Genomic DNA, 22,107 nt, shown 5'->3' on the forward strand with positions numbered 1-22,107 from the left:
TTAGAGTATGGTGTGAATCTTCACGCAACAGTTGGATTTATTTTAGCTGTTATCCCTTGCTCTAACAGTCAGCACAAATCTTTGTCATTTTCACTGGATTGCAACACTTCCCACAAACAAGTCGCTTGCAGCTGAAACAGGTGTTGTAGGTTCTGTTCCAAGTGCATCTGCCCACCTTGCAGTTTCTCCTCCCGGGAGCTGTCCGCAATTTGGCTCGAGTAGAATCTTTACTGCTGCATTGGTCCTCATATGTCTCTCACGGAGCCCGTGTGCCAGACTCATGATGAAGTCTCTCCTGCTCATGGTGTTGTTCACGCACTACTTGAACAACTTGTGTGTGTTGATGGCAGCCAAGTTAAGCATGTTGTAGAACACAACAGAAGGCCAGCGGTGAGTTCCTCCTTTTACCTAGTACAGCTGTGCCATCTGATTTGAAACATTATCCGACACTCGCTCACCTACTGCCCAATATGGATCCTTTCCCAGAATCTGAAAAATAATCATCAGAGATGTCATGATCCATTTCTTCCCTGCAATTTGAGTTGTTTTCATTCAGATCTTGTAGCAACGCAAACGTAGCATGTGCAGCCCTTCGTCTTGGTCTTTCCATTGTAAATTACATACGCTCTCACTGTGTAGCTGACTCCAAGTAGGCCTAGAGTAGACTAATAAGACTGCTTGGATTCGGTGGACTGATATAGGGTACACTGTTTTGAGATTATAATTATAATAGATGAATATAAAATAATGCCCCAACCTGTTCTTCATTCACAATTGGTGATTACATAATAATGCATTGTTTCCTTCCCCTCACTCATAATTTAACCAATTCTCCCCTTTGATACTATACTTCATTTACTTCGTCAGTTATGTACATGTGTGAAATTAGTTTCGGTTTAGTTACGGTTCCATTTCGAGGCAATTATTGGAGTGATTATCAATTGGGCATGGCACATTCAACTATCGGAGAAGGAGCAGAGCAGGCTGGGGAAAACCATTAAAAAATGACATGCACTACTAAACCTGGTTAACATCTAGATGTTCCGCTAGCGGAACGCATCACCAATATCCAATGGTAGCGCCTGGCGCGAAATACGAAAAACCTTAATCTAACCTACTCAACAGCCAGTGGAATCCTGTGGCGCAATATTCAAATACCTTAGAAATGCTATTACTTTCAATTTCTCAAACATATGACTATTTTACACCATTTTAAAGACCAGACTCTCGTTAATCTAACCACACTGTCCGATTTCAAAAAGGCTTTACAACGAAAGCAAAACATTAGATTATGTCAGCAGAGTACCCAGCGAGAAATAATCAGACACCCATTTTTCAAGCTAGCATATAATGTCACATAAACCCAAACCACAGCTAAATGCAGCACTAACCTTTGATGATCTTCATCAGATGACACACCTAGGACATTATGTTACACAATACATGCATGTTTTGTTCAATCAAGTTCATATTCATATCAAAAACCAGCTTTTTACATTAGCATGTGACGTTCAGAACTAGCATACCCACCGCAAACTTCCGGTGAATTTACTAAATTACTCACGATAAACGTTCACAAAAAAACATAACAATTATTTTAAGAATTATAGATACAGAACTCCTTTATGCAATCGCTATGTCCGATTTTAAAATAGCTTTTCGGCAAAAGCACATTTTGCAATATTCTGAGTAGATAGCTCGCCATCACGGGCTAGCTGTTTTGACACCCACCAAGTTTGGCACTCACCAAACTCAGATTTACTATAAGAAAAATTGGATTACCTTTGCTGTTCTTCGTTAGAATGCACTCCCAGGACTTCTACTTCAATAACAAATGTTGGTTTGGTTCAAAATAATCCATAGTTATGTTCAAATATCCTCTGTTTTGTTCGTGCGTTCAAGACACTATCCGAAGGGTGACGCGCACGACGCATTTCGTGACAATAAAATTCTAAATATTCCATTACCGTACTTCGAAGCATGTCAACCGCTGTTTAAAATCAATTCTTATGCGATTTTTCTCGTAAAAAAGCGATAATATTCCAACCGGGAAACCCTGTTTTCGTTCAAAGACTAAAAATCGAAAATGGACTCTTTTCGTGCATGCGCGCCCCTGTCTCATTGTTCTCTAATCGACCACTATCCAAATGCGCTACTGTTTTTCAGCAATGGGCTGCAAAGTCATCATTCAACGTTCTGCCGCCTTCTGAGAGCCTATGGGAGCCGTAGGAAGTGTCACGTTACAGCAGAGATCCTCAGTTTTCAAAAGGCCAAGAAATGGTCAGAGAGGGCACTTCCTGTAAGGAATCTTCTCAGGTTTTTGCCTGCCATATGAGTTCTGTTATACTCACAGACACCATTCAAACAGTTTTAGAAACTTTGGGGTGTTTTCTATCCAAATCAAATAATTATATGCATATTCTAGTTTCTGGGCAGGAGTAATAACCAGATTAAATCGGGTACGTTTTTTATCCGACCGTGAAAATACTGCCCCCTATCCTAAACAGGTTAAAACTCCAGTTTTGTTTGTGATATTAAGATTCTAACAATGACAGTGTGTTATATAGATTTATTTAGGAAAAGTCAAAGACGAGGGGGACATGACTTTAAAAATACATTTGTTTTGAGTCATTATGATGCTCTGTGCCTTTCTATTGTTAATATACACAGTCACAAATAAATCCATTAATATTTCATTTAGAAAGGTAATTCAAAATATGATACTAGGCTATTTATTTCAAAAGAACAAAATAGCATGTTTTGAGTTGTATTTATCTGTGCTTAGTAGCCAAGGCTATGGCTGTGACATGCCAATCTATGGCTGCGCCATGTTTCGCAGAAATCACAGTCCCTGCCCTACCACAGTCAACACACATATTTTACAGTAAAAATATAATGGAATATCCCAAATGGCTTTCGCTGATTGTCACCAGTAGCCTACTCACAAAAGGAATGCACGGAGCCACAGTTATTCTAGGAATACATTTTATTTTATTTTGAATATTTTGAAACAGAGACCATCCACGCAATTTCTAGAGTTGTTTGGCAAAAATAGGTTAATTAGAAACCTTGAAATCTGCTCTTTCTGGTAGGGTATAGCAGTCAAAAAGTCTGGCCTCAATGGACCTCTGTAGGATGACACCAAAGATGTGCTATTTAGTAAGGTTCTTGCTTCTCTGTCAATGCATGCTATCAGTGCACTCTGAGCAGAACATCAGTCTCGTCATTCTCTATTCGATAATTGATAACATTGTCACCTATCACACTATTGTCAATGTAATCTTGTCTTCAGGCCACATCTATTATTTTTATTATATGCGAGAAATTAGTTCCAATATAGTTTAGGTGTAGTTTGGATGGGCCAGCTGGGTGGGCAACTATTGTCTTAGTCAGAAAACACACTATGATCTTATTTTAGTATTTACATGTGCTTCTGGATCAATCAATACATTTTCTGACTGATTACAATTTGCATTTGGTGTCTTGAGGTTTCTTATAACCTATTTTAACGTAAATGCATTAATTTAACAATTTAATATGGTATATTTATACACTTGAATTGTCAACGGTCAGAATGACCATCTTGGCCATTCTAGTAGTTATGGAATTCCAATGAATGATAACGATTACAAGTGTGTCTATAACTTTCTCCCTCATTATTCAGGATTCATTCAGGACTATCCGTAATCATGGTAGCATCGACATTAATTTAGAAGTGTTTAGAAACATATTCTATTCTTATTTACAAGAAAAGTTACTCCAAAATGACACAATGCATTATTTACCATTCTACAATGAATCGGTCAAAACAAGCATATAATTAAAAAAAAAACAGTTTAGCACGGGTAAGCCAATGACGCAAAAATGGGAATCTTGTTTTCTTTTCTATTTGAGAAATCCCTGCTTATCCAATGTCCCATCAGCCTAGCCAGCCAATTCATTTACTTGATCTCCACTGTAAAAGGCATCTAGACCTTATTTCCCCTTGCTTCTAGACTAACATTTGGTTTGCAACAATGGGGGGTTGTTTGTCTCTTGACATTTGCAACATATTTTTTCCCAAATCAAATCAAATGTTATTTGTCACATTCGCAGAATACAACCTTACAGTGAAATGCTAACTTACAAGCCCTTAACCAACAATGCAGTTTTAAGAAAATCCCCCCAAAATAAGAGATAAGAATAACAAATAATTAAAGAGCAGCAGTAAATAACAATAGCGGGGCTATATACAGGGGGTTCCGGTACAGAGTCAATGTGTTAACATGCGGGGGGCACCGGTGTCAAGGAAATTGAGGTAGTTATGTACATGTAGGTAGAGTTATTAAAGCGACTATGCATAGATAATAACAGAGTGTAGCAGAAGTTCAGAAGAGGGTGGGGGTGGGGGGCAAAGCAAATAGTCTGGGTAGCCATTTGATTAGCTGTTCAGGAGTCTTATGGCTTGGGGGTAGAAACTGTTAAGAAGCCTCTTGGACCTAGACTTGGCGCTCCGGTACCGCTTGCTGTGTGGTAGCATAGAGAAATGTCTATGACTGGGGTGGCTGGTGTCTTTGACAATTTTTGGGTCTTCCTCTGACACCACTTGGTATAGAGGTCCTGGATGGCAGCAAGCTTGGCCCCGGTGATGTACTGGGACGTACTACCTTCTGTAGTGCCTTGCAGTCGGAGGTCGAGCAGTTGCCATACCAGGCAGTGATGCAACCCGTCAGGATGCTCTCGCAGCTGTAAAATCTTTTGAGGATCTGAGGACCCATGCCAAATCTTTTCAGTCTCCTGAGGGGAAATAGGTTTTGTCGTGCCCTCTTCACGACTGTCTTGGTGTGCTTGGACCATGTTAGATTGTTGGTGATGTGGACGCCAAGGAACTTGAAGCTCTCAACCTGCTCCACTACAGCCCTGTCGATGAGAATGGGGGTGTGCTCGGTCCTCCTTTTCCTGTAGTCCACAATCATCGCATTTGTCTTGATCACGTTGAGGGAGAGGTTGTTGTCTTTGCACAACACGGTCAGGTCCCTGACCTCCTCCCTATAGGCTGTCTCATTGTTGTTGGTGATCAGAACCCACCACTGTTGTGTCATCAGCAAACTGAATGATAGTGATGGAGTCATGCTAGGCTGTGCAGTCATGAGTGAACAGGGAGTACAGGAGGGGACTGAGCACATACCCCTGAGGGGCCCCGTGTTGAGGATCAGCATGGCGGATGTGTTGTTACCTACCCGTACCACCTGGTTGCAGTTGCAGAGGGAGGTGTTTAGTCCCAGGATCCTTAGCTTAGTGATAAGCATTGAGGGCACTATGGTGTTGAACGCTGAGCTGTAGTCAATGAAAAGCATTCTCACATAGGTGTTCCTTTCATCCAGGTGGGAAAGGGCAGTGTGGAGTGCAATAGAGATTGCATCATCTGTGGATCTGTTGGTGCGGTATGCAAATTGGAGTGGTTCTGGGGTTTCTGGGATGATGGTGTTGATGTGAGCCATAACCAGCCTTTCAAAGTATTTCATGGCTACAGACGTGAGTGCTACAGGTCGGTAGTCATTTAGGCAGGTTAACTTAGTGTCCTTGGGCACAGGGACTATGGTGGTCTGCTTGAAACATGTTGGTATTACAGACTCAGACAGGGAGAGGTGGAAAATATCAGTGAAGACACTTGCCAGTTGGTCAGCGCATGCTCGGAGCACACGTCCTGGTAATCCGTCTGGCCCAGCGACCTTGTGAATGTTGATCTGTTTAAAGGTCTTACATCGGCTGCGGAGAGCGTGATCACACAGTCATCTGGAACAGCTGATGCTCTCATGCATGTTTCAGTGCTACTTGCCTCAAAGCGAGCATAGAAGTTATTTAGATCGTCTGGTAGGCTCATGTCACTGGGCAGCTCTTGGCTGTGCTTCCCTTTGTAGTCTGTAATAGTTTGCAAGCCCTGCCACATCCGACGAGCGTCTGAACTGGTGTAGAACGATTCGATCTTAGTCTTGTATTGACGCTTTGTCTGTTTGATGGTTCGTCGGAAGACGTAACAGGATTTCTTATTAGCTTACGGGTTAGAGTCCCACTCCTTGAAAGCGGCAGCTCTACCCTTTAGCTCAGTGCGAATGTTGCCTTTAATCCATGGCTTCTGGTTGGGATATGTACATACAGTCACTGTGGGGACGACATCCTCAATGCAATGATTGATAAAACCAGTGACTGATGTGGTGTACTCCTCAAAGCCACCAGAAGAATCCCGGAACATATTCCAGTCTGTGCTAGCAAAACAGTCCTGTAGTTTAGCATCTGCTTCATCTGACCACTTTTTTACAGACCGAGTCACTGGTGCTTCCTGTTGTAATTTCTGCTTGTAAGCAGGAATGAGGAGGACAGAGTTATGGTCAGATTTGCCAAATGGAGGGCGAGGAAGGGCTTTGTACGCGTCTCTGTGTGTGGAGTAAAGGTGGTCCATAATTATATTTCCCTCTGGTTGCACACTTAACATGCTGATAGAAATGAGTTAAAACTGATTTAAGTTGATCTTGAGAATTAACGTGTCAGGACGAGATGAGACTGACATCTTTTTCAGCAAGTCGAAATCATGATTCAGCATAATATTGTTATTGATTTACACAAAGAAATGTCATTAGAAAAACAGGTGAAATAACATGAAATGCAACTCGTTTGTTGTCTTACCAGCTTCAGTTTGAAGTGATTGCGTGAGCTGTGTAGTTGGCTACCTCCTCTGAACAGTGTTCTGACGAGAAAGCACATTTTCTATGCCAGTTGAAATCGCGTATCATTAGTTCATTGTTATAGATGGATTCCAAACAGCTTAATTAAACAAACGCAAATGCAGCTACTTTGCTGTTATTCTTGCTACAATGTTTGACCTGACTGTGTTAGCCATAGTTGGCTAACTAGCAAGCAAGGGATAAGACCATTGCCAACCAGCATAGCAACGGAACATTTAGAATGAACATCCATAGATATACAACAAAAAGACTTATCTGGCAACCTAACTGATAGCCGGCTTGGTTATCAACCATAGATGTGTCGGGACCAGGGCTATATTTTTGTTGATGTATGAAATAGTAGCCTATGAACACATCTATCAAAATAAAGTTTTTTATTTAGTTGGTAACCCATTGTATAAAAGCAACTGTACACTCGAGGTTTGGCAAAATTACGTTTTTAGCACAGCTGTGCTGATCTATGGTACTTGGCTCCGTAGTATTCAGAGCCTTTGCTAGGAGACTCGGAATTGAGCTCAGGTGCATCCTGTTTCCATTGATCATCCTTGAGATGTTTCTATAACTTGATTGGAGTACACCTGTGGTGAATTTAATTGATTGGACATGATTTGGAAAGGCACACACACCTGTCTATACAAGGTCCCACAGTTGACAGTGCATGACAGAGCAAAAACCAAGCCATAACGCCGAATACATTTTCCATAGAGCTCCGAGATCTGGGGAAGGGTACCAAAACATTTCTGCGGCATTGAAGGTCCCCAAGAACATAGTGGCCTCCATCATTCTTCAATGTAAAAGTTTGGAACCACCAAGACTCTTCCTAGAACTGACTGCCCGGCCAAACTGGGAAATTGGGGAGAAGGGTCTTGGTCAAGGAGGTAACCAAGAAACTGATGGTCACTCTGACAGAGCTCTAGAGTTCCTCTGAGGAGATGGGAGAACCTTCCAGAAGGACAACCATCTCTGCAGCACTCCACCAATCAGGCCTTTATGGTAGAGTGGCCAGACGGAAGCCACTCCTCTGTAAAAGGCACACTTTAAGTTTGCTAAAAGGCACCTAAAGGACTCTCAGACCATGAGAATCAAGATGGAACTCTTTGGCCTAAATGCCAAGCATCACAGCTGGAGGAAACCTGGCACCATCCCTACAGTGAAGCATGGTGGTTGTAGCATCACGCTGTGGGGATGTTCTTTAGCATCAGGGACTGGAAGACTAGTCAGGGTTGAGGCAAAGATGAACGGAGCAAAGTACAGAAAGATACTTGATGAAAACTTGCTCCAGAGTGCTCAGGACCTCAGACTGGGGCGAAGGTTCACCTTCCAACAGGACAACGACCCTAAGCACACAGCCAAGGCAACGCAGGAGTGGCTTTGCGATAAGTCTCTGAATTCCTTGAGTGCCCCAGTCAGAGCCCAGACTTGAACCCGGTCGAACATCTCTGGAGAGACCTGAAAATAGCTGTGCGGCGATGCTCCCTATCCAACCTGACAGAGCTTAACCTCTATGGGCTAGGTGGGACGCTTGCGGGTATGTTTTTTATCCAGCCGTGTCAATACTGCCCCCTAGCCCTAACAGGTTAACCTGTTAGGGCTAGGGGGCAGTATTTGCACGGCTGGATAAAAAAAATGTACCCGATTTAATCTGGTTACTAATCCTACCCAGTAACTAGAATATGCATATACTTATTATATATGGATAGAAAACACTCTAAAGTTTCTAAAACTGTTTGAATGGTGTCTGTGAGTATAACAGAACTCATTTGGCAGGCAAAACCCTGAGACATTTTCTGACAGGAAGTGGATACCTGATGTGTTGTATTACCTTTAAACCTATCCCATTGAAAAACACAGGGGCTGAGGAATATTTTGGCACTTCCTATTGCTTCCACTAGATGTCACCAGCCTTTACAAAGTGTTTTGAGTCTTCTGGAGGGAGATCTGACCGAACAAGAGCCATGGAACGATGATGGCCCATTAGACACCTGGCGCGCGAGTTCATGTTGGGTACCCTCGTTCCAATACGTTATAAAAGAGTATGCATTCGTCCACCTTGAATATTATTCATGTTCTGGTTAAAAAAGGCCCTAATGATTTATGCTATACAACGTTTGACATGTTTGAACGAACGTAAATATATTTTTTTCCCCTCGTTCATGACGAGAAGTCCGGCTGGCTTAGATCATGTGCTAACAAGACGGAGATTTTTGGACATAAATGATGAGCTTTTTTGAACAAAACTACATTCGTTATGGACCTGTGATACCTGGAAGTGACATCTGATGAAGAGAATCAAAGGTAATGGATTATTTACATAGTATTTTCGATTTTAGATCTCCCCAACATGACGTCTAGTCTGTATCGCAACGCGTATTTTTCTGGGCGCAGTGCTCAGATTATTGCAAAGTGTGATTTCCCAGTAAGGTTATTTTTAAATCTGGCAAGTTGATTGCGTTCAAGAGATGTAAATCTATAATTCTTTAAATGACAATATAATATTTTACCAATGTTTTCTAATTTTAATTATTTAATTTGTGGCGTTGACTTGACTGCCGGTTATTGGAGGGAAACGATTTCCTCAACATCAATGCCATAGTAAAACGCTATTTTTGGATATAAATATGAACTTAATAGAACTAAAAATGCATGCATTGTCTAACATAATGTCCTAGGAGTGTCATCTGATGGAGATTGTAAAAGGTTAGTGCATCATTTTAGCTGGTTTTATGGTTTTGGTGACCCTGTCTTGGAATTGACAAAACATTACACACAACTCTTGTAAATGTACTGTCCTAACATACTCTAAATTTATGCTTTCGCCGTAAAACCTTTTTGAAATCGTAAAACGTGGTTAGATTAAGGAGATGTTTATCTTTCAAAGGGTGTAAAATAGTTGTATGTTTGAAAAATTTGAATTTTGACATTTATTTGGATTCAAATTTGCCGCTCTTGAAATGCACCTGCTGTTGATGGAGTGCACCACGGGTGGCACGCTAGCGTCCCACCTAGCCCCAAGAGGTTAAGAGTTTATTCGGAAGATAACAGCTCTATAAACATTCTTTCATGGTGCCCCGACTTTCTAGTTAATTATTTACCTGAGTAGCTTAATCAGGTAATATTAATTACAGAGAAATGATTTTATAGAATAGCATGTCATATCACTTAATTAATCCGGCATAGCAAAGACACGACACTTGGAACACCTGTATTTGGGGAGCTTCTCCCATTCTTCTCTGCAGATCCTCTTAACCTCTATGGGCTAGGTGGGACGCTAGCGTCCCCCCCATGGTGCACTCCATCAACAGCAGGTGCATTTCAAGAGCGGCAAATTTGAATCCAAATAAATGTCAAAATTCAAATTTTTCAAACATACAACTATTTTACACCCTTTGAAAGATAAACATCTCCTTAATCTAACCACGTTTTACGATTTCAAAAAGGTTTTACGGCGAAAGCATAAATTTAGAGTATGTTAGGACAGTACATTTACAAGAGTTGTGTGTAATGTTTTGTCAATTCCAAGACAGGGTCACCAAAACCATAAAACCAGCTAAAATGATGCACTAACCTTTTACAATCTCCATCAGATGACACTCCTAGGACATTATGTTAGACAATGCATGCATTTTTAGTTCTATCAAGTTCATATTTATATCCAAAAACAGCGTTTTACTATGGCATTGATGTTGAGGAAATCGTTTCCTCCAATAACCGGCAGTCAAGTCAGCGTCAGAAATTAAATAATTAAAATTAGAAAACATTGGTAAAATATTATATTGTCATTTAAAGAATTATAGATTTACATCTCTTGAACGCAATCAACTTGCCAGATTTAAAAATAACCTTACTGGGAAATCACACTTTGCAATAATCTGAGCACTGCGCCCAGAAAAATACGCGTTGCGATACAGACTAGACGTCATGTTGGGGAGATCTAAAATCGAAAATACTATGTAAATAATCCATTACCTTTGATTCTCTTCATCAGATGTCACTTCCAGGTATCACAGGTCCATAACGAATGTAGTTTTGTTCAAAAAAAGCTCATCATTTATGTCCAAAAATCTCCGTCTCGTTAGCACATGATGTAAGCCAGCCGGACTTTCGTCATGAACGAGGGGAAAAATATATTTCCGTTCGTTCAAACATGTCAAACGTTGTATAGCATAAATCATTAGGGCCTTTTTTAACCAGAACATGAATAATATTCAAGGTGGACGAATGCATACTCTTTTATAACGTATTGGAACGAGGGTACCCAACATGAACTAGCGCGCCAGGTGTCTAATGGGACATCACCGTTCCATGGCTCTTGTTCGGTCAGATCTCCCCTCCAGAAGACTCAAAACACTTTGTAAAGGCTGGTGACATCTAGTGGAAGCAATAGGAAGTGCCAAAATATTCCTAAACCCCTGTGTTTTTCAATGGGATAGGTTTAAAGTCAATACAACACATCAGGTATCCACTTCCTGTCAGAAAATGTCTCAGGGTTTTGCCTGCCAAATGAGTTCTGTTATACTCACAGACACCATTCAAACAGTTTTGGAAACTTTAGAGTGTTTTCTATCCATATATAATAAGTATATGCATATTCTAGTTACTGGGTAGGATTAGTAACCAGATTAAATCGGGTACATTTTTTTTATCCAGATGTGCAAATGCTGCCCCCTAGACCCAACAGGTTAACCTGATATGGATAGGGGGCAGTATTTTCGCGGCCGGATGAAAAAACGTACCCGATTTAAACTGGTTACTACTCTTGCCCAGAAACTAGAATATGCATATTATTAGTAGATTTGGATAGAAAACACTCTGAAGTTTCTAAAACTGTTTGAATGGTGTCTGTGAGTATAACAGAACTCATATGGCAGGCAAAATCCTGAGAAAATTCCAAGCAGGAAGTGGAAAGTCTGAGAATTGTAGTTCTTCTTTTGATTCTCTATCGAAATGACAGTATCTGTGCTGTTACGTTGCACTTTCTAAGGCTTCCATTGGCTGTCTAAAGCCTTCAGAAAGTGGATTGAGCCTTCTCCTGTCTCTGGGCCGAGGATAGGATCTGTTACTGAGTGGTCTGCCTGAGAACAAAGAGATTGGATATGCGCATTCCCGCGAGCACGCTGTTTTTTCTTTTCCTCCTTGAATGAATACACTATTGTCCGGTTGGAATATTATCGCAATTTTATGTTAAAAATGCCATAAAAATTGATTTTAAACAGCGTTTGACATGCTTCTAAGTACGGTAATGGAACACTTTGACTTTTGTGTCTCCAATTGCACTCGCGCGTTACCCTTTGGATAGTGACCTGAACACACAAACAAAACGGAGGTATTTGGACATAACTATGGATTATTTCGAACAAAAACAACATTTATTGTGGAAGTAGCAGTCCTGGGAGTGCATTCTGACGAAGATCAGCAAAGGTAATACAATATTTCTAATACTAATTCTGAGTTTAGGTTGCCCCGAACTTGGCGGGTGTCAAAATAGCTCGACGTGATGGCTGAGCTATGTACTCAAAATATTGCAAAATGTGCTTTCGCCGAAAGCTATTTTAAAATCTGACACAGCGATTGTATAAAGGAGTTCTGTATCTATAATTCTTAAAATAATTGTTGTGCATTTTGTCAACGTTTATGATGAGTATTTTTGTAAATTCACCGGAAGTTTTTGGTGGGAATACATTTTCTGAACATCACGCGCCAATGTAAAAAGCTGTTTTTGGATATAAATATGAACTTGATTGAACAAAGCATGCATGTATTGTATAACATAATGTCCTAGGAGTGTCATCTGATGAAGATCATCAAAGTTTAGTGCTTCATTTAGCTGTGTTTTGGGTTTTATTGACATATATGCTTGCTTGGAAAATAGCTGTGTGGTTATTTTGGTCTATGTACTCTCCTAACATAATCTAATGTTTTGCTTTCGCTGTAAAGCCTTTTTGAAATCGGACAACGTGGTTCGATTCAGGAGAGGTTTATCTTTCAAATGGTGTAAAATAGTCGTATGTTGGATTTTTGAGGTTTTTGTATTTCGCGCCATGTGATCCCATTGGCTGTTGGCTAGGGGCCTAGATGTAAGAGGTTTTAAAGACCTGGTATCTTTTACGTCAGTAGCAGTCAATATTTAATCCTCACCTTATTTAGTCTCATCTGAAAGTTGTAAATTATTGGTTATCTTCACGAACCCTGGCTAAAAAGCTGAATCAGCAATTCAACATTAGGTTTAATTATTTATTTACTAAATAATGCATAATGACAATGTTTTGGGACACAAATGTCTAGAACATTAATATCTTATGTTCTGAGAACATGCCAACCATGTTCTATTGTCACAGCTGTCTTAAAAAATGGACCAAGGCGCAGCGGGTATGTGGATACTCATAGTTTAAAAAAAACAAAAGTAAAGCATCCACAGGGAAAAAGCAATCAATGATACTCACGACAGGAACAGTCTTGCAGGCACACGAAACGCAATGCAAGAACACCTACCCACAATCCCAAAGAAAAACACACCCTTCTATATAGGATTCCCAATCAAATGCAACTCAACACACCTGCCTTCAATTGGGAGTCCAATCCCCAACACCAACCCTTAACATACAAAAAACCTGCCACATCCTGACCAAAACTGATACAATACCTCCCTCTGCTGGTCAGGACGTGACAGTACCCCCCCCCCTCAAGGTGCAGACCCTGGAATGCACCTAAAAAAAGAAAACACAAAAAAATCCCCAATACCCCAACAAAACCAATAAACAATAACCCCTAAACAATAAGAGAGGGAAGGGAGGGTGGCTGCCGTCACCGACGGCACTGTGCTACACCCTCCCTCCCCAACCCACCTATCCTGGAGGTGGCTCAGGTGCAGGACGTGGACCTCGCTCCACCTTCGGCATCGCCCACTTTGGTGGCCGATAGCTGCGCTGGGCAGATGGGCCACTCGGGCTGACACTGGCAGATGGACCACTCTGGCTGGGCTGGAAGACATGCGGGCCACTCTGGCTGGGCCGGAGGACAGGCGGGCCACTCGGGCCACTCGGGCTGGGCCGGAGGACAGGCGGGCCACTCGGGCTGGGCCGGAGGACAGGCGGGCCACTCGGGCTGGGCCGGAGGACAGGCGGGCCACTCGGGCTGGGCCGGAGGACAGGCGGGCCACTCGGTCTGGGCCGGAGGACAAGCGGGCCACTCTGGCAGGTCCGGGTATTCGGGCCACTCTGGCAGACCCGGAGGACAAGCGGGGCACCCTGGCGGCTCCGGACAGTCGGGCCGCTCTGGCGGCTCCGGGCAGTCGGGCCGCTCTGGCGGCTCCGGGCAGTCGGGCCGCTCTGGCGGCTCCTGACTGGCGGGCGGCTCTGGCGGCTCCTGACTGGCGGGCGGCTCTGGCGGCTCCTGACTGGCGGGCGGCTCTGGCGGCTCCTGACTGGCGGGCGGCTCTGGCGACTCCTGACTGGCGGGCGGCTCTGGCGACTCCTGACTGGCGGGCGGCTCTGGCGACTCCTGACTGGCGGGCGGCTCTGGCGACTCCTGACTGGCGGGCGGCTCTGGCGACTCCTGACTGGCGGGCGGCTCTGGCGACTCCTGACTGGCGGGCGGCTCTGGCGACTCTTGACTGGCGGGCGGCTCTGGCGACTCTTGACTGGCGGGCGGCTCTGGCGACTCTTGACTGGCGGGCGGCTCTGGCGACTCTTGACTGGCGGACAGCTCTGGCGACTCTTGACTGGCGGACAGCTCTGGCGACTCTTGACTGGCGGACAGCTCTGGTGACTCTTGACTGGCGAGGCTAGGCTGACGCACTAGACGCCTGATGCGTGGGGCTGGTACTGGACGTGCCAGCCTGGAGACACGCACCTCCATGCTAGTGCGTATAGCGGGAAACACCGGACCTTCGAGGCGCACTGGCGGTCTTGAGCGCAGAGTTGGCATCACCCCTTCCGGCTCGATGCTCACCTCACCCTGGCACATGCGGGGCACTGGTACAGGGCGGACTGGCCTGTGCGTACGTATAGGCAAGATGGTGCGTACCTCAGCGTAACATGGCGCCCTCCACCTCATACGCACCTCCCTGTAATCACGGGTAGCTTGCTTACGGCTCTTCCTTGGCCTGGCCAAACTACCCATGTGCCCCCCCCAAAAAAATTATTGGGGCTGCCTCTCGGGTTCCCTTAGCTCCCTTACTTTGTCCACCCCGAATCGTCTTTCGTCCTGCCAAGTACATTCCTTTTGTTCCTCCTTGCGCTGCTACCTTCTCCTCCAGTACTTGGTCCTGGTTTGGTGGTAGGAAGTTCTGTAACAACCGTCGTCAAGAATGGACCATGGCGCAGCAAGTATGTGGATACTTATGTTTTTTAATTTAACCTGTTATGGCTAGGGGGCAGTATTTTCACGGACGGATAAAAAACGTACCCGATTTAATCTGATTAGTACTCCTGCCCAGAAACTAGAAAATGCATATAATTATTAGCTTTGGATAGAAAACACTCCAAAGTTTCTAAAACTGTTTGAATGGTGTCTGTGAGTATAACAGAACTCATTTGGCAGGCCAAAACCTGAGAAGATTCTGTACAGGAAGTACCCTGTCTGACCATTTCTTGGCCTTGTTGATTATCTCTATCAATTACAGGGGATCTCTGCTCTTACGTGACACTTTCTACGGCTCACATGGACTCTCAGAAGGCGGCAAAATGCTGAATCGTGGCTTTGCAGGCTCTGGCTGAAACAAAGTAGCGCGTTTGGGTAGTGGCTGGTTACAGTACTGTGAGACTCAGGCTCGTGCCCGCGTCGACCGAAAGCTTTGTTTTCCTTTGTCTGTTTAGCTAAACGGAGATTCCCGGTCGGAATATTATCGCTTTTTTACGAGAAAAATGGCATAAAAATGGATTTTAAACAGCGGTTGACATGCTTCGAAGTACGGTAATGGAATATTTAGAAATCTTTTGTCACGAATTGCGCCATGCTCGCGACCCTGATTTACCATTTCGGATAGTGTCTTGGAACGCACCAACAAAACGCCGCAATTTGGATATAACAATGGATTATTTTGGACCAAACCAACATTTGTTATTGAAGTAGCAGTCCTGGGAGTGCATTCTGACGAAGACAACAAAGGTAATGAAACTTTTGTAATAGTAAATCGGAGTTTGATAAGGGCTAAACTTGGTCGGTGTCTAAATGGCTAGCCGTGATGGCTGGGCTATCTACTGAGAATATTGCAAAATGTGCTTTCACCGAAAAGCTATTTTAAAATCGGACATATCGAGTGCATAGAGGAGTTCTGTATCTATAATTCTTAAAATAATTGTTATGTTTTTTGTGAACGTTTATCGTGAGTAATTTAGTAAATTCACCGGATGTTTGCGGGGGGTATTGCTAGTTCTGAACGTCACATGCTAATGTAAAAAAGCTTGTTTTTATATAAATATGAACTTGATTGAACAAAACATGCATGCATTGTATAACATAATGTCCTAGGGTTGTCATCTGATGAAGATCATCAAAGGTTAGTGCTGCATTTAGCTGTGGTTTGGGTTTATGTGACATTATATGCTAGCTTGAAAAATGGGTGTCTGATTATTTCTGGCTGGGTACTCTGTTGACATAATCTAATGTTTTGCTTTCGCTGTAAAGCCTTTTTGAAATGTCCTGTCAGAAAATGTCTCAGGGTTTTGCCTGCCAAATGAGTTCTGTTATACTCACAGACACCATTCAAACTGTTTTAGAAACTTTAGGGTGTTTTCTATCCATATATAATAAGTATATGCATATTCTAGTTACTGGGTAGGATTAGTAACCAGATTAAATCGGGTACGTTTTTTTTATCCAGCCGTGAAAATACTGCCCCCTAGCCCCAACAGGTTAACATACAAAAAACCTGCCACATCCTGACCAAAACTGATACAATACCTCCCTCTGCTGGTCAGGACGTGACATCTATGTATGTTTGGTGGGACATTGATGGAATATTCTCCTAACCCTCAGAAAAATGGACACATGAATGTTCTTGCAATGTTCTCATTAAATGTTTCTAGAACATTATTATCTTATATTCTGAGAACTGGCAACCATGTTTTGTGTCTGTTTGGTGGGACGTTGATGGAATATTCTCTTTGCCCTCGGAAAACTGGACACGAATGTTCTGGTAACGTTCCCATGAAACATCTCTAGAACATGAATATCTATCTTATGCTTCTGGGTAAATACTATTTGACATTAAGGGAATGGTCTCTTGTAAACATTCCTTGCACATCATGGGAACATTCTCATGAAAACATTAGTTGATGATTTAATGCGACCCTTAAGAGAACGTTCTCTAAAGTTGTGGGAAGGTTTGTTGTTAGCTGAGTAAGTGCGCTCAAAAGAGACAAACAGAAAAAGTAAGAGGGAGAGAAAGGGATTAAGGTAGGGAGAGCTTAGAAGATTGGTTTCTTTCAGTACATCAGGTGCTCCATTAAACTGGTGTAGTGAAGTGAAGAGATCAGGGGAGAGAGAGGGAGAGAGGTAATAAAGTGATAATGGGTATGGACTTGCGAAGGGAAAGGAGTTGATGTGTGCTTTGAGCAGTGTGACCTCAACTAGAGTTCCTTCCTTGAAAATACTCTAAACATAGACACATCCACCGCCCCATCCCAACCACCACCCTACCACATATGCAAAGAAGCAAACACGCACACACGCACGCACCCCTCCAGTTTAGCTTAATCTTAAAGAAGTGTTTGTTGATTGCAATATTAAGGTCTTTGACAAAACACTGCAATGTGACTTGCGGTAGATTGGCGACAAACATTATTGAAAGTATAATTTTATGAGCGAAGACAAAATAATATCGAGCCTTCTAATTATGTGACCTATGACGTGTGTGTGTGTGTGTGTTGTGTGGGAGCGTGTGGCTGTGTGTGTGTGTGTGTGTGTGTGTGTGTGTGTGTGTGTGTGTGTGTGTGTGTGTGTGTGTGTGTGTGTGTGTGTGTGTGTGTGTGTGACCTAAGGTAGTGTTATCCAAATCAACAAGCTCTCAGTCTCAATGCAGAATCAGATGTCCAAACCCTTGTCCACAAATGTCAAATTTAGAAGGTTAAGTTTAGGCATTCATCCCGAATGGTTAAGTTAAGGGTTAAGGTTTGGGACGGGGTTAAAATAGCACTGGAATAGAACACACGACCCTCGGAGCTGGAGCTCGCGGCTTACACCTATCCACAATGCCCTAGCAAAACCCAAGCCTACTTACATTTACATTTTAGTCATTTAGCAGACGCTCTTATCCAGAGCGACTTACAGTAGAGTGCATACATTTTATTACATTTTTAAATACTGTTGATTATAATAGCACTCACCATTGCCCCTAGTGGACGGTTTGAAGTAATCTCCTGATGCCCTGTTTAGCTTGATGGACATCTAATTTTGCAGTGGATCTTGAGTGACCTGGCTGTGTCCAATATGGGAAGTTAAGACAATAATTGTTTGTCTCTATAACTGGTTGACCGGCACTGATATTCCTAGAATCCACCCGGTCACAATCTGATAAAACCCCAATTCATTCAAATCTAGCCCTCAAACACACACACACACACACACACACACACACACACACACACACACACACACACACACACACACACACACACACACACACACACACACACACACACAGCCATGTTTCCGTACATTTTTGGGGAGTAAATATTTATTCCCATTCAAAATCCTATTTTCCCGAACCCCTAACCCTGATCCCAAACCAAACTCCTAACCCTACCCCTTAAACCTACAATAGCATTTTTACTTATTGCATGTCCTGAATTTTCAGAATGTTACTTGTTTTCCTATCTTATCAGGACATTCTGGTCCACACACACACACACACACACACACACACACACACACACACACACACACACACACACACACACACACACACACACACACACAAGATTGTTGTGTGAGTCAGACTACAACAGACAGAAGTAGCAGAACACAGAGACAACAGCAGAGTGACTAACAAGAGAGAAAGAGAGGGAAGGAGGGAAAGAGAGAAAAATAGGGCGGAGGGAGAGGTGATATGGACTCTGAGTGAGACTAGGTTGACACAGAGAGAATCAAGAACAGACACAACAGGAGGGATGACAGTGGAGCGTGAAAAAGAGAGAGGGAAGACATGGGCTCACGCAAGATAGTGAGGACGTCTTGTTCGAAAGAAGCCACACACACACACACACACAATGATGTCTCTCTAGTTAATTAATCTCTCATCTCAAACTGCCTCTAGGATAACCACTCTTTCTCTGGCATTTTGTGTGTGTGTGTGTGTGTGCTACAGTATAATATGCTTTTAACTTAAATTTCCATGACAATCCAGTACAGTAGCTAGGAATAGAGTTGGAATTTGGGACTTGACACTAAAAGGCACAGATTCATAGGCAGAATTGAAAATTGGATTTTAGAGCGCAGTTTGCAAGAAAGAGAGAGAAAGAGCAGGTGTTGACAGCATTGTCCATAATGGATGTGACAGCAAATCTGTCTGTTTCCTGGATCATAGTGTGTTTGAATTCACTCTTCATTTTTGTGACAGACCAAGAGTATGACAAACTAGTTGAACTCCAGGAGGTTCCTATGACATGTGACTGGCAATGGGGCTGTGGTGTGTGTGTGTGTGTGTGTGTGTGTGTGTGTGTGTGTGTGTGTGTGTGTGTGTGTGTGTGTGTGTGTGTGTGTGTGTGTGTGTTAATCTACTGCAACTAACTCACGCAGTTGGTTTCTCTCAGTTAATTTGAGTTCTTTGAGTTTCCTCTGTTTTCCAGATGTCTATATTCAAATTGAACACAACTAAACCATATGACCCTCGCAGTGGTGATTTTAGTATGTAAATCTTGGTGGGGCAAACTCCCCCCACATTTTTGGGAGATGCATGCCAGCAAAGCCACTATACAACAGAACACAACACTAAACAATACATTAATTGCACTATAACAGCGACAAGTGGTGCCCACAAACGTTTAGGGCCTACGTAAAGCTGACCCAACAGCAGACCTTTCTTTCCAGCACCGTGGAGTGAATCCTTACCAACGCTACACCTGGCTATCAGCGGAGCCTTGTCTGGCAGCAAAACAATTCATTCAGGCTCGCTTATTGCCTTTTTTAAAAACATAGCTGATATGGCTGACCATATCTCCCTGGCATATTACATAATTTATGCAGCAGTATATAAGACATTTTTGGACTCACCAGAATAGAAAGAGAGTGGGAGGTGACCCACCAGTGATGCTGGCCTTCTAGGCAGAGTTGCAAAGAAAAAGCCATATCTCAGACTGGCCAATAAAAATAAAAGATTAAGATAGGCAAAAGAACACAGACACTGGACAGAGGAACTCTACCTAGAAGGCCAGCATCCTGGAGTTGCCTCTTCACTGTTGACGTTGAGACTAGTGTTTTAGCTGGGTACTATTTAATGAAGCTGCCAGTTGAGGACTTGTGAGGTGTCTGTTTCTCAAACTAGACACTCTAATGTACTTGTCCTCTTGCTCAGTTGTGCATCGGGGCCTGCCACTCCTCTTTATATTCTGGTTAGAGACAGTTTGCGCTGTTCTGTGAAGGGAGAAGTACACAGCGTTGTACGAGATCTTCAGTTTCTTGGCAATTTCTCACATGGAATAGCCTTCATTTCTCAGAACAAGAATAGACTGACGAGTTTCAGAAGAAAGGTCTTTGTTTCTGGCAATTTTGAGCCTGTAATCGAACCCACAAATGCTGATGCTCCAGATACTCAACTAGTCTAAAGAAAGACAGTTTTATTGCTTATTTAATCAGTACAACCATTTTCAGCTGTGCTAACATAATTGCGAAAGGATTTTCTAATGATCAATTAGCCTTTTAAGGTGAAAAACTTGGATTAGCTAACACAACGTGCCACTGGAACACAGGAGTGATGGTTGCTGATAATGGGCCTCTGTATGTAGATATTCCATAAAAAAAGTCATTTACAAGATTAACAATGTCTACACTGTATTTCCGATCAATTTGATGTTATTTTAATGGACAAAAATATATATTTTCTTTCAAAAACAAGGACATTTCTAAATGACTCCAAACTTTTGAACGGTAGTGTATATATTTTTTTACATTGTTTGCAAACTGATATATGACACGTATTAATGCCAAAATAAATGCTAGCCACCCACCCAATTATTTTATATATATATTTGTTTTGCAAAAAATGTGGGTCTAAAAACACGAGGGGCTATGAGCATACCACAAGCTTTTTATTTTCAAAGCCTTTTACATTTAATTCAGCTCGTCATGCTAATTTAGCTTTTTGTGACCTGCGGAAACAACTTTGAAGACTACCACCACAACATGTAAAATCCTCAAAAGTTGATTTGAGAAACCTGCACCCTTCTGTCAACAGAGCTTGGTGCTTAATATCGGATGTATTAGGTTACGAAATCAGACTTTATGAATATACTGTTAGTTAAATGTTAGAGAAAGACCCTACTGAACAATTCAGAACATAAATTGAATAATCATATTTGTTTTGGTACAATGTATTTTATAACCAGCCAGGTCACCTGTGATACAAGTCAGTTTTCGATGTCCATCCATGTCTGTGGTCATCGGGAGTTGACGTGGAAACCGGCCACTAGCGGCAACAGTGAGCGCTGTTACCTTCAAGTAGATTTCTTTTTGGCACGGTATTGTGGATGGGGATGGCATCTGCCTCTGATTCCAAAGGTTGCAAGTTCAAATCTAGCAATAAAGTGTATTTTTTTTTTAAAACCTATCCCAAACCTTAACCCTTACCATAACCATTCAGAGTTAATGCCTAACCTTAAGATTTGAGTTCATCCTAAATTTAACCCTAACCTTAAAAATTCAGAGTTAATGCATGAACACAATTTGACGTTTGCAACAACTTCGAAATTTGAGAAACATGGATGAACGTCAAATTCTGCTGTGAGACTGTGAGAGCTAGTTGTTTATAACATAAGGAAGGGACATTTCATCACCAAAGCGCCTTTTGACCCACTCTGGGTAATGTATGTATTCCTCCATGCATATACATAGATAGAGACTATATTTAGTAAAACATTAGAGGACATCAGTATGCAGCATTTAGTACCACCATCTGTCCTGGAGTCTCCTCCTAGTCTCTACTGCTGATTAATAACTGACTGACTAACTGGCTTGCTGACTGACTGACTACTGGCTCCACTCAGGTATACTGTCTCTCCTCTTTCTTCTGTTTCTCTCTCTCCCTCTTTCTCTCTCTGTGTGTCTCTGTGTCTCCATCTTGCTCTCGCTCTCTGACACACCTCTCTTTCACTCTTCTCTCCTTGCTCTCTCGCTCACCCACTCTCTTTCTCCCCTTTGTCTCTCTGCCTCTCTCTCTCTCTCTTGGGTGGTT

The 22,107-nt window shown here is 42.6% G+C and overlaps 1 protein-coding gene across 4 annotated transcripts in view; it reads right to left on the bottom strand.

Annotated features, from left to right (window-relative positions):
• The window catches only part of htr2cl1 (5-hydroxytryptamine (serotonin) receptor 2C, G protein-coupled-like 1), a 202,467-nt gene that overhangs the window by 81,039 nt on the left and 99,321 nt on the right, over nucleotides 1-22,107 (bottom strand). The gene's annotated exons all lie outside the window — the stretch shown is intronic.

Source organism: Salmo salar, chromosome ssa07 (genome assembly GCF_905237065.1).
Source record: "Salmo salar chromosome ssa07, Ssal_v3.1, whole genome shotgun sequence".
In the NCBI taxonomy this organism is placed as follows: domain Eukaryota; kingdom Metazoa; phylum Chordata; class Actinopteri; order Salmoniformes; family Salmonidae; genus Salmo; species Salmo salar.